This window comes from Crocodylus siamensis, chromosome 14 (genome assembly GCF_052110815.1).
Source record: "Crocodylus siamensis isolate JL-2025a chromosome 14, ASM5211081v1, whole genome shotgun sequence".
NCBI classification, from domain to species: Eukaryota; Metazoa; Chordata; order Crocodylia; family Crocodylidae; genus Crocodylus; species Crocodylus siamensis.
In genome coordinates this window covers 82,252-96,306 of record NC_143408.1, presented here as the reverse complement: position 1 = coordinate 96,306, position 14,055 = coordinate 82,252, and the positions used below count along the sequence as shown (strand labels likewise).

The 14,055-nt window shown below is 42.4% G+C and overlaps 1 protein-coding gene across 2 annotated transcripts in view; it reads left to right on the top strand.

The window, feature by feature from the left end:
• The window catches only part of LOC149853017 (uncharacterized), a 41,325-nt gene that overhangs the window by 16,588 nt on the left and 10,682 nt on the right, over window positions 1–14,055 (top strand). The window contains exon 2 of one of the 2 annotated variants that reach the window (XR_016439171.1): window positions 7,372–7,442. The exons of the other annotated variant lie outside the window; for it this stretch is intronic. The gene's annotated coding sequence lies outside the window, so the exon portion shown is untranslated. The remainder of the gene's footprint in view (window positions 1–7,371; window positions 7,443–14,055) is intronic. 2 annotated transcript variants of the gene reach the window in all.

The following is a 14,055-nucleotide window of genomic DNA, read 5'->3' as shown; positions in this document are numbered from 1 at the left end:
TAACTCGGGACATCATTTGTCTGCAGAATCTTTTTTGTGCGTGTGTGTGGTAAAAAAATCAACACGAGGTAATGATGATTATACAAGTAATTGGACAATTAAAAAAAAAAGTAAATGTGCTGTGACCATTCAACAGCCTTGTAAGCACTAGTGCTGCATTTGGATGTTGTCTATGTACTTGGGTAAACTGATTGTGGCTGTGGAATGTAAAACAGCAGCAATCACTTGCTTTTTAGCTGTTCGTATTATGAGACCACCTATAAACCCTAGCTAAGAGTGGACTCCTTCCTTTTCAGACTGTACAGAAACTTGTAAACGCAGTCTTTGTGAGACAGCATAATACCCTGGTTTGTGGCATCTTTGTTGTGCACATAGGAATGTAAAAGCGTTCCCCTCCTCACCCCCCATCCCTCTATTGTTAGTCCCTCGCTTGGGCGCTCTGTATTTCCATATCAGCTTTGTCATCTTTTTTCTGGATTCCCAATCCAAAACATCTATTAACGGTTCTTTTTTCCAAACAGTGACTAATTTAGCAGACTCACCTTATGGATAAACACTGGTAGCATTTATACCTAAGTATGAACCAGTGTTTTCATTGTAGAAATCCAGCAAACATCAAAGAATGTGCCCATATTTCTACAGATATAAGTTAGCCAAATAAAATCAAATAATACTCTTGGCATAAGGACTCAGCCCTCATTACCAAAGTTATCAAAATCTATGAATAGTATTTTTTTTTAACACAGATGCTAATGTATCTCTGAGTGAGCAGCTTTAGCGATCTGTACCACAGTAACATTTTAATTAAAAAGTCATACAATAACAGGCTCAAAATGTAAACTTCAAAACATTTAAAGCCCAAATTACCCTGGGTTAAGAACTGGCATTGAGTGTGTAATTTTTAACATTCCAGACTCCTTTCATTATAGTTCAGGAGGCCACAGAAATACGCCATTATGAGCCAGAAATAGTTCTTCCTTTTATTTGGAAAGAGAATTACAGAGGGAGTGATTGGGAACTGAAGTTTAGGTCCTAAAGCAGGAGCTGGCTACAATATTTTTATATACAACTGCAACCACAAGCTTGCACTCAGTCATACGTGCCGGACTAAATGGTGCCAGCTGTATAAATACGCAGCACTAAGTTAAAACACAGGATCTTTTTTATTTCAGCTTTGAAGGTTTATTGTGCTAGTTCTATTTGCAATAGCACTTAGAATCTATATGCCTTTAAAAATAGCGAAGGAAAAAAACAACAATTCCTAGCAACTGTAAACCTACAAATACAGAATCCACTCCTGAACTGTGTCAGAAGGAAATAGAAGCTGGACATGTTCTATCCACTGTTAGTGGACACAACGTTTGGCCTTCTCTACAATATGTTACTGTAATAGCGCAAAGCAATTGCCTTTTTGTTTTTATTTGTTTTGTTACTTAGTCTTGAAATGTGGCATAACGTGCACTTGAAGTATTTTATGAAAACCAAGTGATATGACAATTTGGTATTGTTTGGAGCCAAATTCTGCTCTGAAATACATCTGTGGCACCCTATTAAAATCTGTGGAGGGGTTTTGCTTGAGTAAGGAATATAGTATCATCCCTTTACTTGGAAATTACTTGGGAGAGCTTCAGCTGCACAGTTCCATATAGGTGTGGCGCATTATGCTTTATTACGATATGCCATTGAATTAAAAGGGGTTTGATCCTTGTTCCAGTGATGATGAAGCTCAGGTTTTTCCTATACTCTGTTAGACTTTAGAAGAACAGTGTCTCTCACTGTTGTTAAGGCAGTAGGTAGGGCAGACGGACTAATAGGAATACTGAGTGGTAGTTAGCCATGTTAGCCTGAAGTCGAAAAGAAGGCAGAGTAGTGTACCCCACCTTTAAGACTAAGTTCTTTAGAAAGCTTTTGTAGGCTACAGGCTACTTCATTGGATGCTGTGAACAGTCCATTCATAGCATCTGAGGAAAGAGGTTGTAGCTTATGAAAAATACCTTCCTGAATGAGGTAGTTTTAAAGGTGCCACCCTGCCCTGCCTTTTCCATTATTAATATTGCTGTTAATAAATGTAATTAACCAGAAAACAGTGCAGAGGACAACATCTTTATTATTTTATTTGTGACAAAGGGAATGGCACTCAGCTTTGCTGAGCATAAAAAAGCACAAACCTCAGTGAAGAGACATGGAAGAGAAAGAGCATCATTTGTGGAGGTGGAGTGCTTAGGATGGCTCCACTCAGGAAAGACAAAAGTATGATGGGTATTTAATTTGCCTTCTGTTTTTTTTCCCCCTCAGGTTGTTATCATGGGAGTTCTAATGTTGCTTTGCACTTTATTCAGCTTGAATACACATGTTCACTGTGGAATTGAATCTTGGCTTCTGACATCCCTACCCAGGGACAGAACACCTTTTGCATTTTCAGTTGTTGTGACTATTTCCAGGTTGAGAATTAAACCAATGTGGAAATGTATGGATTCAAGCTATTTCTGGTAACTGTGTAACTGGAAAAGCTGTCCTGATTTTAACATATTTTTGGCAACTGAAAATAAATAAGTAATTTTAGAAACTCCGTGGAAAGTAATGCCTCCTTCAGGAGTGTAGAGTGCCAAATAACTCTCCTGGTAGATGGATGAAGAGCTTGTTATTCAGTTTCAAGCAGCAATGTTTTTTATGTAAAAGATCAAAACTAAGGAGAGACAATCTAAAATGTAAAGTACTTGCATAGATAGTCTGTAAAAGGAAACCTGTAAACATATGAAGTGGTATATCACAGAAGACAGATGAAACATGGGGTGTAGATGACTGAGAAACATCCTGATTTGTTCTTGGACAAGGAGCAAGTTGAGGTAGAGCTGCTGTTGCTCTGGACTGTTACAATCTCCACGCACAGTCACATTTTTCAGTGCCAGAGGTGTGATGTCCTATCCTATTTCAGTAATGACCAACATGCTATTGAGCAGTGCAGATACCATCAGGGCATAGTCCCAGATGCATGGTAATCAGACCTGTGAAAAACAGGACAGAGGAGATATTTATAGATGAACTGGGAAAGGGGAGGGAGGCACCATGGCTCAGGGAGAGATGGAGTTTAGAGAGAAACAGTAATACTGCAGTTACTTTTCCTTTCAGACAATCTTTAGTGAACAACGTACGAGTTGCAACAGCATCACTTTTGTCTGCCTAATGTCGTAAAAATGGATTCTCTGTTCACGTCCTGACACACCAGTGTTTCCAGTGCTGTTCATGCTCATTTAACACTTGTCTGAAAGCCTGAAACTACATGCCCTTGTAATTTGTCACTGATTAACTATTCAATCTTTAATCGGTATAGTAACATACCAGTATATTGCGTTCACCTTGGAAATGCCCTGCATATAAAGTATTGTTATTAGCTTCAGTAGATTCACAGTAAATCAGTCAAGCTCAAGGGCCTATGGGCAGTCACACACTCTGTAGCAAGGGATGTGATTGGTTTTTGAAACTGAAGTCCCCTGTGGGGGAAAATATGTAGGGGGTGTATTTATTTTGTTTTTTCTGTGCCCCTACTGACCTTTTCCTAGCCCTTTGGCCTATAAATTTATGGAGAGAAATAGTCTTTTTATACTGGGTAGATTTGCACAAGAAGAGATGTGGTTGCAGTGCTTCCTACACATTTCTTCAGCAATTCGTCCCTGAGAACACAGTCCCAAGCTGCCCAATTCTTCCTGAGACCCTCAGAATAGGTTCATGCATGCATTTTCCCCACAGCTTTTTCGGAATAGCTAGTGGTGTCTCCCTAGACTTTTATATGGTCTCAATCATTGTTTAATGTATGAAGCAAACAGAGACAGCTGACTTGTACATTGCTGATGGCCCCAGTGTAGGAGGTAGAAATACATCTTGACAGTTCTTTTTTATTTCATGGGTCCACCAGGAATCCCACTGGGCCAGCCACAGAAGGCCTTACTGGCCATACACACGTTTTGTGTGATTGTAGCTCCGTTCGTTTCAGCAGGACAACTGCACATTTACACTGACATAGGAGAAGCACATAAGGGCCACGAGGGCAAGAAGGGAATTCTCGATAGCAAATATACTCCTACTAATAAACTCAAGCTGTATAATAAAAGCCACAACACAAGTGCCAGTTCCCCTGTAGTTAGCCACTTCATGGGCATTTGTTGTGCATCTTTTTCAGCCAATTCTTAGTTAACATTTGTAATGAAAATCCCCTGTTTGTGTTTGTGTTAAAGGTTGACTGGATGCTTTGAGGTGTGGGTATGTGGTGCTTCCAAAGTTTCTACATTCTGTGATTCCATAAAATAGCTTTGTGGAAAGGATAAATAAAATAGTCCTAATGATCCGGGTTCCTGATTGATACTTTTACAATTTTAACACAAAATGCTTATATATTGGCCCCTCCATTTCTCAGTGTGCAGAGGTAATGTTGCATTCTGATGGTAAAGACCAAATATCATCTCACTAGTAGGATGATAGTAAAAACATTGAATTAGAACATCTGTTGCAGACATTAAACTTTTTTAAAATAGCGCTGAAATAGAAAATGATTTATTTGAGATTAAATCAAAAGGAGTTGGCCAGTGTATCACCTGTAGCTTGCTGGAGCAGACTGGGCTGGTCTCTTAATTCCAGGGATGGCACAGTCGAGATGGGGACCAGCATCTGCCTACAGTGTGGCTCTCTGGAAATAAGGGCTTTCACACATGCTCGATACATAAGATAATGATGTTCCTAAGAGTGTGCCTCAGGGTGGAGAGAGAGAGAGTGTGTGTGCACACATCTACACATTCATTAATGCACTGTAATCATCGCTACTGAGCAGTAGTGCTGACGCATATTTTTGTGGCGCTAATATGCAGTAGACTAATTCTACTGTGCATTAGCATGGTTTTTGCCTGCGGCACTAATGCGCAGTAGAATTAGTCTATTGTGCATTTAGCGTCTCATGTAGATATGGCCTGTGTGGGGGAGAGAGAGAGAACAACAGACAGCTTGCTTGCACTGAAAAAAAAAAAAGAGGAAGTGTTTTTTTTTTTCCAGGTAGATAAGTCATACAAGTTTGGACTCAGGTGGCACGAGGTCTGGAAATGCTTAAGATCTTCCTCACACACACGTGCATGCAGACAGATACAAAACACCTTAATTCCAGAAGAAAGTTGGAGAACCATGAAGTCCTGTTGCTCCACCACTGGGGGGTAAATGTTCTTCCCTGTCAGTGGCTCCAAGCACCAGGCCCAGGTCTGGATTCAGACCACTGAAGGTGTTCATCCAGGTCTATGACAGGAGGGGAGGTCTAATAGGTGGCCATTCGGCTTCTGCAAGTTAGAATCATGTCATCTGCCCTTACCTTGTCCCTATAACTGTATTGACCTGAAGCCAAGACAACTCTGATTTTGAAAAACTATCCCCCGTCCCCTCAATACTTAGATGCTATACTTGGAAAAATTATAAATGTGTTATAAGGTTCCATGTATAAAAACTAATTATTGGAAAGAAGGGGCAACTTAAATGTGGTTTCCCTTCCCCCCTCCCCTACAATGGGTAAACACATGGGGGGGTGCAGACATCTCCTTGCCCCACACCATGACTTAATCTCCCCCTGCCCCCCCTTACATCACTTGTCCCATTTGCCACCCCCCCCCCCCACACACACCTGTGGTGCCTGCAGTACCCACCCCCCCGCTCCTCCCCCTGCCCCTGCCCTCTGCAGCTTCTGCCCCTCTGCCTACTTTTCACAGCTGTTGCCTTGCCCCCCACCCCAAAAAAAAAAAACATGCCTGCCCCACCCCCTGCAGTATCTGCTCCCCTTTCCTGGCAGCCTCCAGCTCCCCCAGCAGCCTCTACCCACCCCTTGTAGCCTCCGCTTCTGCCTGTGCCCACTGCCCCACCAGCATCTGCCTCCATTGCAGCCTCTGTCCTCTCCCACCCTCCCTCTGGCTCCTCCATGCCCTCTTGTGGGGGTCATCAATTCTGTGCCCCCATGCCCAACCACACAGCAGCCAGCCTGCAAGGGCTGGGAGGGGGCTGTGGGGACTCAGGCTCAGGACTGGAGTCTTATTCACAGCAGCCACCTGACTGGTGCCTGCCTAAGCCTTGTGGCTGGTGACTGGGGTGCGGGGGAGGGGTGCTGATGTATGCTACAGTTATGAATGGTTGCTTCTATCAGTTGAAATAACAGTTTTAACAGACTTTTAGCTACCAGTGATTTTATTTGTTTCAAAACTGTCCATTGTTTGCCTTCCTAGAGGCATCAGTGTCAGCAACAAAAGCTACTGTATGCTTGTTTAGCAGGGCTTAGTGCTTTGCAGAGGGTCGGTCATGCCTAAATGTGAGAAGCAGTGGTAAGGCGGCGCTCTGAGCTCAGACTTTTATATGGAAGGCTAAGCTGGGACTCCCTCCTTAGTACTACAGGTGCCTGCCTATTGTTGCTTGTGGGCCCTTTCTTATCTGCTTGTGTCTTGTGACCTATCCCCTGACAGTGGAAGGCTACGGAAGACAGCAGTAGTTGCATTTGGCAGGTTAAAGGCAAAATGGCATTGAATCCAACACCGCCTGTATGCCAATGCAGTCTGTATATGGGCTAATTCAATTGAGCTATCTCAGCTGTGTGATATTAAATCATTCAGTCTTCCTTGCTGTATGCTCAGGCATCATCTCTGCCGTGTTACATGCTAGTGTTTCATTTAGGCTGGGTGCTAACGTCCCAGAAAGAGTGGGGCGCCCACTAAGCACTTCAATAAATAGCCCCTTCTTTCCTTCATGTGTGCATCCCTCAAATTTAGGTCAACTGTTGGCATTTGCCTTCCAGCTCAGTTGTGTACCATGGGCTGTTTCTAAAGAGAGAGCGAGGGGGGAGCGTTGGGGGAAGGAAGGGAGATGTAGTTAGCTGCATTAGCTGAAATCAAGTAGAAGATTTAGCAGAGTAGATTTGCATCTTTTATACTGTGTGTGTGTGTGTGTGCACGTGCGCATGTGTGTGTAAAACTGTGTGTTTGTGTATGTAAAACTAGATGTGTGCGTGTGTGCGTGCACATGCAGAGCACAAGTTCACTTAATCAGATGCTGTGAAAGGACATGCAGAAAGCAATGCAGAAGAAGGCGAGAGAAAGTCTTTTGTAGCACTGTAGGTTAGGGTGCCAGCAACTTTCCTTACAAGTCAAATCATATAACCATAACCCTGTAGCTCTCCTCTTGGCTACTCGGTACTTTATACCTGTGACCAGGTTCTTGCTCCAAAATGGTCTCCTTCTGTTGGCTTTCTTAGAAAAAAGATATTTATACATCTTCCTGTGTTGGGGCATGGAGGTGGGGAACAGGGGGCAGGATAGGCGGGAATTAACTCAAATGTCAAATATATCTTTCTGCTTTCAGAACTGAAATTGCTATTTAATTCTGCACATCTGCCTGGCATGAGCATCTCAGCTTCTCTGCACATCTGGCTGGTAAGCGTCTCAGCTACTCCCTGCTTTTGCTCTCCCTGAGCTACCTATTGCCTTTAGTGGAGCTGATGCTTGACTTTTGCTTCACTTGTTTTCCTCACAGGGCTTTCACATCCATTCTGTATAGTTCAGAGTAAGGTTGCACCATTAAAGAAGGGACTAAACACCAATAGATACCAAAAAGTAATTGTAAGGAGGAATCATCAATACTGGGGATGATTCCAATGGGTCCCAAATGATTTTGCTTTGGCCTTTATGCCAGGATTCATTATCTTTTTCAATGCTCTGGGAAAAAGTATCAGTGTGGGTGAAATTTGCAGGTGACAGAAACTGCTATTGGGTAGACAACACCACATGCTGTCTGTGGCAGGGACCACTGCATGCTGTTTCAACAGCACCTAGCACCTCCTTGAGCCATAAAGCCAGGGTGAGGGCAAGGCACCACCACAACCCAAGTAATGATGACAATTAATCATGAAAGTTCAGGTCAACAGAATTATCTTGTTCATTTGCTTAGCTGGGCTCAATTGACTATGATATAGTAATATACAACCACATGAAATGATATACACCTAAAATCTCTGAAGTAGCACAACTAGAAGATAGAGACTCCCTGTAGGAAACATTGAACTAAACTCTTTCACTGGTGTAATGCTGGGCAGACGAGTGATCATAGTATCCATGAGAAGCTATCACTTGGCAAACCGGCTCCCGTGACTGATGTGAAGGTGCTCTCATGCAAGCTACATGAGCATTTTATATTTTGCAACTTTTCAGGGGGCTTTAGTTGAGCAGTCCACATATCTGCTACTCTGTTTTCATGTGACAATGAATAATAAGTGAGAGCCAAAACAGAGGTTTGACAGTTAACAACTGCCTTTTGGTACAGATTACAGAGGTTGTGTTTGTTATGTTAAGCAAGACAGGTCACATCATTATTTAAATGGAGTTACAGTAAACAAGCTGCGTAGATTAATCCTTCACAGGTTTCATTACTGATGGCTTCTAACGTTAAGAGCCCAAATCATATGAATCTTGATTAAAGGAGAGATAAAATGCACTGTTTTTTTAGTATTTTACTACAAACATGGTGTTTGTGCCAACTGACACAATGATTAAATATGATCCTCTCTTCTCAGAAATGAGGAGCAGAAAGAACAGTAACCACACAGAGCTCTCCGCCGCTGATCTAAGATAAAGAGAGTCAAAACGTGTGTGGTTTTTTTCAGACCAAACTTGTGGTACAGTGTTTCTTGAATGATGTTGTTGTCCAAATTCAAAATAATCTGTTTTGCCAAAAAGTATTTTTATAGCAAAGTGCTAAAAAAATAACACTGGTTTATCCTTCCCCACCATAGTGGTTAGTATTCACTGCTTATTAGTTAAAAAGTAAGAAAGCTAGGTATGCCCTAAGTAGGAGAATGCGAATGAATTTCCATGCGTTGGCTCCTGCCCGGTGGTTCTCATTGCTCTGATGCTGAACAACATTCCTGAAACATAATGCCATGCTCGAGTCCCGAGGCTTCCTATAGCCTAATCACCATGCCTTGCAATCCCACCATTTAAATTCTGTCCTCAGCTGTTTCTGCGATTTGACTCCAGCCAGAGCCAGAAGCAGCTGTGATTGTTCATAGTTCCTTGTGCTGCTTGGTGCAGCATTGCCATGGGTGCTGCAGGAGCACTACCACTGAGCCTGATGCTAGCCACAAGATAGGGCTGAATCGGTTAACATGTTAAAGTCAACAGCAGCTGTTTGTTTTGTTTCCGAAGTATAAGAAAAACAGCAAGCTGCTTCTCCCCTGAACGGGACAAAAGCTCCTTCACTCTTTTCACTTTCAACCACACACTGATGACAGTAATAACTGCTCTGTGCCCTTCCAAGGATCTAAAAACAGCCTTAAAAGCTTACTTAAATCAGTTTCTCAGGACTCATGAGTTGGATAAAAATATTATCCCTCCCATTTTACAGATGGGGAAACCAGGGCCCAGAACAGTGGAAGAATGCCTTCCAAGATACAGAGCTCTAAGTTTGCCAGTCCCTGTCCATGCTGTAGTAACTAGACATCACCAACCACAGCCAGTGACAGAATCTTCAGAAGTTGCTCTTGCTCATAATCAGGTGAGGGGTGATGAGTCTTTCTTCTTTAGAAAGCACTGCAGCACACACAGATCCTTGTAGCTAAACTAGTGGTTCTCAACCTTTTTGACTTGAGGCACCCCTTGAGAGACCCAAGGCAAATGCCAGGTTAGTTTTCACTCTTTTTTTTTTTTTTTTTTTTTTTACTACAGAGAAATAGTTGCAACAGGAAAAAAATGTTCACAGACCTCAGAAAACCCACAAGAGCTGTCAACCAGGGTGCTCTGGCACCCTGGTTGAGAATTTCTGACCTAAACCCAGGCCTTAGCCCACTTGCAATCACAGAACAGTTGGGTCTCAGTAATGAAATCACTGAAGCCTTCACAGAACAACACCCACCAAGCACCCTGGAGCACAAGCAGCAAGATGTAACAGTAACAGCATTTACATCTTCCACCCAGTTTCTAACCATACATTTCCTGAGAAGGTCATTGAGAAAGTGGAGGCTTCCAAGCTCCATAGATCTTCACAGAAGATAACACCATGAAATGCCTCTCCTTGTTCCAGTGAGCTATCCCTGTTCAGTCTGAACAGCAAACAGGCTTCTCTGCACATCCCTCTCCTCAGCCTGTGACACCAAACTCGGGTAACAATGGCTGGGGGGCAGCCCCATGTTGGACCTGTTCATTCCCACTGGGCCCCACTGTCTGCAGTTCTGAAAGAAAGAACCCAGGGACTCATGGTGAGCACCTGGGAACAGATCTGCAACAGCTACCCTGCAGAACCCAGTCACCGTCTAAGAACCGTATGCACAATGAGAGGCCCTTGTGGAAGCGGCTGGGAGGGACCTGTTCCAATGCATACATAATATTGTATGATTTGTCTGTGGAGTGGACTGCTTGATAAAGGAGGGATGAATTTTGTATGAGGTTTGAATGGTCAGTTTGTTCTGCAAACTCCTGCTGGTTCTTCTTTGGCCAGAAGAAACCTCTGCACAAAGAAAAATGATTTTTAGTAATAGGTAAGAAGATGCAGTTTGTGTATTTTCAGCTTTTGCAGCAGCTGGGAATGATGCCTTTCCCATATGCACAGCCTCGGCTTTGCCATGTGCAGTGATTCCCCCTCAGCACTCTCCCATCTGTTCTCCTTGGTGGCTGCTGTTCTAGCCCTGGTGTCAAGCAGGAAGTACAGGTGAAGTGTTCTCTCTAAGCAGATGTGGATCCTGCTGCATTAGCTAGCTGCTGAGGGAAGTAAAGCTGTTATGCTTCTCTTTGAATTTTTTGTTTGCTTTCACTTTGAGCTTAACTCAGTTCATACCAACTGTTTTTTCCCCCCCATGTTTTAGCTGTGGACATCCCATGGCACCTGCAATAAATGCACCTGGGCTCTGCTTGCATCCAAGGCAGTTTCCTGTAGTTTCTCTCTCTCTCTCTCTCTCTAAGGAAAAACCTCCACCCCCCAAAAAAACCCCAAAGCAAAAAAAAAACAACAGCATTTGGGGATTGCTCTTGGATTTTAAAGACTAGACAGGACTACTGTGATTATATAGTATACCACACAATTCCTTTCCTCTTCAGTTATTATTTTACTTTAGATTGCAGGCTGAGATGCATGGGGGGGGTTTTTTGTTTTGTTTTGGTTTTTTTTGAGAGAGAGACCCACTCTTGGCTTGAAGACCCCAGCTCTTAGTGAACCTTTCACATCTCTGGGAAGGATTCCTAGGATGCTGCAAGCCACATGTTGAAGAAGAAGATGGAGTTAACTTCTTTGGGTATCATTTACATTGATGGCTTTGTTTTACCCTGTTAAGAAATAATTATAATCCATTAAAAACAAAGAAGGGTGGGAGGGAGAAAAAGAGTAAGGCAAAGCAGAATTTGAAATACTACATCTGTGCAGCCTGTGCAAGCTAACCAGCTAGAAATAGCTGTACCTCACCATTGCTCCTGCCTTGTGAGTGTGGATACAGTGCATTAATTAGCCAGTGTTCTGTATTCAAGTTGCATAGTAAAATTTTAAGGGAGAACCCAGAACTATTCTACTTGTACAGTGCCTGAGGTCAAACCAGACTTACCTGGAAAGTGCTGCTGGTTTGGACACCTGACTTATCAGTGGACCGTCCACCATCGCATCAACAGCTGCTGCTGGCATACCCTAGTGGTAAAGCCTGCCTGAGAGGTTGTGTGACTTCTATCCTTTCTGGATAACCTACAAGTAAAGACACCGTTAAAAACAAAAGAGAACCCTGACCTTCCTCATGGGCACCAGTGTTACAGTCCAGAAACAAGCCTGACATCCAAGTTTGCCCAACACATCATCAGCATGTAAATCTTGTGCATCTAACTTAAATCTGCTTGTGAAAGAAACTGCTGCAAAATGCTGAAAAGTAAAGAGATAAGTCTCATGGGGACCCATTCTGAGAAGTTATTCACAGCACAGGAGTCAGGATGGGATGCTGAAGCAATATTTAGGCAAACTGCAATAATGCTCTTACATTTAAGTCCCAAAAAGCAGCTGAATAAGGAGTTTGTAGTACTAGGCTAGAATTGTTAAAAGTGTTTGTGGGGACCCGCCCCCCACTAATTAAATTCCTTCCCCCCCCTTTATTATACCACAATATTTAGTATCAACTTTTTGTCTACTATTGCGCTCGCAGAAATTCTTTTTCTAGGTTGGTAGCTAAAGTTACTATAGATCTGATGAGCACTGTATCAACTTCAGCAATGAGTCAAAATAAGGTTTGTAACAGCCACTAAAGGTCTTGGGTTTGTGCATAATATTGGTTGTAGTACTGGCTACCTTCCGTCCCATCTCTCTGCCCCATTTAAGAAACATTTATCTGGCCTTAAGTGAGGTATATTTGTATACTGAATTTGTCTACTCACTAACTGCATATGGCAAAGGCACTCTTCCTTGTATGAACAGAAACTAGTGTAACCTTCTTGCTATGTCAGTCACTAGAAACCAATGGATTATAACAGCTCCACCTAAAGATATTTAACATTTTGCTGAGCTCTGCATCATTGAAGTCAATGGACACATGATGAGAACTGAACAAAGATGTTTGTTTGTTGCTATTTTATTGTTAGTTATTTACTAAATCCTTCTTTAAAAGCTGCACTAGTGTTAAGTACATCTAAACCTGTGGGCATAGTCACAAAAAGTAATAAAAGTATGAATTTTTATGAAATAGCAGACTAGCACTACAGGAACAGCTACTGCTAAAATAGCAAAGTACCAATGAATTTCCCACATAAACTTGTTCCTGCTGTCTAAAAGACACTGTGTGCTGCATGCTTTATATACCAGTTCCCAAAATATCTGACTCCTGATAGGATGAGAAAAATACTGTCATGCTCTTGCACCAGGCCAATTACAAAGCTGTAGTTCCTGTGCTGTTAAAGATGTTTCCTGTTGATAGCGCAAAGGGACAACAGAGCACTTAGCTGCTAATGATATCTGGGACCTTTGTGACCTCTCAGAAACCTTAACAACTGTAGAGTTCACAGCATTTAAAAGCACTTGTGTCTTGTGATTTTGTGTTTAACAACTGAGAAAATAAACATGCTTTCTGCACTCTCATACTTGGTTTTGGTCAGAAATTAATCAAACTGAAGGAGCCATTGGGGAAGTTTCAGATTGGGTAAAATGAATTGGCAAGCCCCACACTGCACACAAATCAAGGGATAAGAGAGAGATAACGCAACATACCATAAATCAGATGGAGGTTTCAAATTTTCACTGGTATTTAGATACGGGTTTTTGTTTTTTATTAGTACCTAGTGCCAGACTCAAGCGGGTAAGTTTTATGGGGCACTGTAAATACTGCCAATAAAAGCAATTTGTCAAATACTCAGTGGTCAAACAAGGTCTATTTATGTGCAAGCAGTCATTTTCCTTTCTCCATCACTGCTGATGTTAAACAGTGAATCTGTAGCATTTTACAGCTGGGGAAAAGACATTGGGCATAGAACTGCTAGGTTGGATACTAGTTTAGTCTCCAGGTGAGCCTGGAGAACACTGAGTATTTCCTGTGCCTCAGAAGCCATCTCTCGCAGAAGACTGGCATTGTTGAAGAAATCTGATATCACTTGAAATGTGTAAGTGCAGCCTTCAGATACCTAAGAAAATGGGTGTTTGAAGACTGTAACAGATTGAAACCGTGAACTTAGTTTCATCAAGCAGCTGTATCCCTGCCTTACGCTATGAAGCTGAGACATGGACAACATATAGGAAACACTTCAAGTCACTGGAGAAATACAAAAGCTGCCTGGGAAAGATCCTTTGAATCCAGTGCAAAGACCGATGTACCAGTGTTAGCGTCCTCTCACAAGGAACACCATGAGCATTGAGACGATGATCATCCAACATCAACTTTGCTGGGCTGGCCAGGTCATCTGGATGTCTGATTCCAGATTCCTGAAACAAATTTTATTGTCCCAGCTCAGTCAAGGCATACACTCCAGAGGAGAGCCAAGAAAGTGCTTCAAGTACGTCTTCAAGGCTAATTTGGAAAAATGCAACCTTGACATAAACTCA